The 2,218-nt window shown below is 36.8% G+C and overlaps 1 non-coding gene across 1 annotated transcript; it reads left to right on the plus strand.

Annotated features, from left to right (window-relative positions):
- The first annotated feature begins 1,397 nt into the window (after positions 1-1,397).
- On the plus strand, positions 1,398-1,505 carry LOC112913820 (U6 spliceosomal RNA). The gene has a single exon (XR_003233738.1). It is a non-coding gene; the product is annotated as a U6 spliceosomal RNA (small nuclear RNA).
- The last annotated feature ends 713 nt before the right edge of the window (positions 1,506-2,218 follow it).

Raw genomic sequence — 2,218 nt, forward strand, 5'->3', positions numbered from 1 at the left:
TGAAGGTTATGTATGTAGAGCTCTTATAGGATATTTTGGCTCCTAAGGCTTCTAAGTTAAGGCAGCTCCTCTATGCAGCCTGTGCAAGGTCAAAGACTAGTTCCTAGGTGGCTCTGTAGATACTTGCATAGACCACTTCTAGGACTACTGCCACAGAAGAGAGATGGCTGCTGGGTAGTACAACCATCTACCCTGGTGGCAAGCTGTGTTTCCTGTCTTAAGTTCCATTGAGTAGCATGGTGAAGGCTGGGATCATCTTGTGAGTCTGCATGGTTAGTTGAATCTAAAAAGACCAGCCTTCCTTCCAGTGGGCATTGCGGGGTCTTTCTTCTTGATAGCTCCTTACTTCATGGCACTCATCAGGGGAAGTATCCCAGTTCTAACCCATAAGCCCCAAAACCTTTATCTCTGATTTTTTTTTTCCTGTGTGAAAAAGCTAGAAGGTGGCTTACCAGTTGTGGATATCTTGGGCCATGAGTTGTAGACAAGCTAGAAATTTAGGTATTTTGTAAAAGTAATTTAATGTTTGCTTTTATTGTATCTATAAAAAAATTGCCCTTGATTCTGGAGTAGAACTCCTAGGACACCTGCCCTTTGGTATAAGCCACTAAATCTTTAGACAGGTAATCATTTCAAATATGATTTTGTTTTGTTTTCCTATACTTTTTACTTTTTCCACTTTTAATATGTGACTCCTATAGCCTTCCTTTTCTTCTCTTTCTCAGCTTTATTTATATTCATTTACTCTTTTTCTTCTCCTGCCTCCAACTCAATCTTTCTCCTTCCAATTTTCTTCCTACTTTTGTTCTTTTTAAACTTCTCTTGATTTTTCTCTTTTCAGCATGTATCTTCATTCTCTATTACTCTTTGTATTACATTTTCTCTCACTTCCTCTCCCCATAAGGCCTTTTTATCCCCAATTTTTAATATTACAAGTTCATTTTTAAAAAAAATATTTTGTTTATTTATTCGTGAGAGACACACAGAGAGAAAGACAGAGGCAGAGACACAGGCAGAGGGAGAAGCAGGCTCCAAGCAGGGAGCCTCATATGGGACTCGATCCCGGGACTCCAGGATCGCACCCTGGGCCGAAGGCAGGAGCTAAACTGCTGAGCCACCCAGGGATCCCCTACAAGTTTATTTTATTCCTAACTAATAACCTATTAGAACACTCAAAATGGTAGTGGAAAGAGCTCAAGAGTCAGCACAACTTCAGTCCTGATTTCATTATTAACTATCCTCCTTCCCTTATTTTTTTAGGAATACCTTCTGAACCTCAATTTTTCATCTCTCAAGATGGGTATAATATCTGTTATCCACCACCATTGAAATGCTGTGAGGCCCAACAAAATAATGCATAGGAGAGTTAGAAAGCCATTATAAGAATCACATGAGGAGTGTTCACTTCAGCAGCACATATACTGAAATTGGAATGATACAGAGAAGACTAACATGGTCCCTGTGCAAGGATGACACACAAATTCATGAAGGAATTACACAAAGAATGACTAGTTACAGATACAGGACTTGTATTCATTCTGTCAGGTAAATATGGGAAACCTCAAACATATTTCTTTTGGTTTCTAATTTCAAAAATTCCTAATTTTTGTTAAAAATCCTATAATCCAGTGTGTGAAGCTATAGCTATTTGCTCTTAGTTTATAAATATGTAATTATGGACTACTGTGTCTTGGAACCTAACCATTATTTATAATGTTTCTATGGAAAAATGCAATAAGGCAAATTGCTAAAAGTTGGTGAAAATAAAACCTAACTGTCCTGGAGAGAACTTTTCAGAGCAATTAAATAGAAGAAACAGGATTTGTATTATTTTGAACACAGTCTAATAACAAAAAAATATTTGCAGGGAAAGCAAGAAGTTTAGATGCTGTGTACTAAATCTTTATTACATGTTGATGCTAAAACTAGATTATATAACTTAGAAAATACCATTTCCTAGGGGGTTAAATTATCAATTTGTATTTAAGCTTCATAGTTAATATCTTTTTATTGCAGAACCTGGGTGAATCCAACCTCCAGGAATTCTGAGTGGGATAACGAGGCAGTGGAAACACTTGACCCTGGAGTCTATGGGCGTGAATTATTTGAAATAAAAATCAACTGACATTCTAAACATTGTAAAGGACCAAAATACATTGTAATTGAGAGTTAGGTGACTTACCAATGGTTTTTTGAGATAGCTCTAAAAAAATAAATA

This window comes from Vulpes vulpes, chromosome 1 (genome assembly GCF_048418805.1).
Source record: "Vulpes vulpes isolate BD-2025 chromosome 1, VulVul3, whole genome shotgun sequence".
Classification (NCBI taxonomy): domain Eukaryota; kingdom Metazoa; phylum Chordata; class Mammalia; order Carnivora; family Canidae; genus Vulpes; species Vulpes vulpes.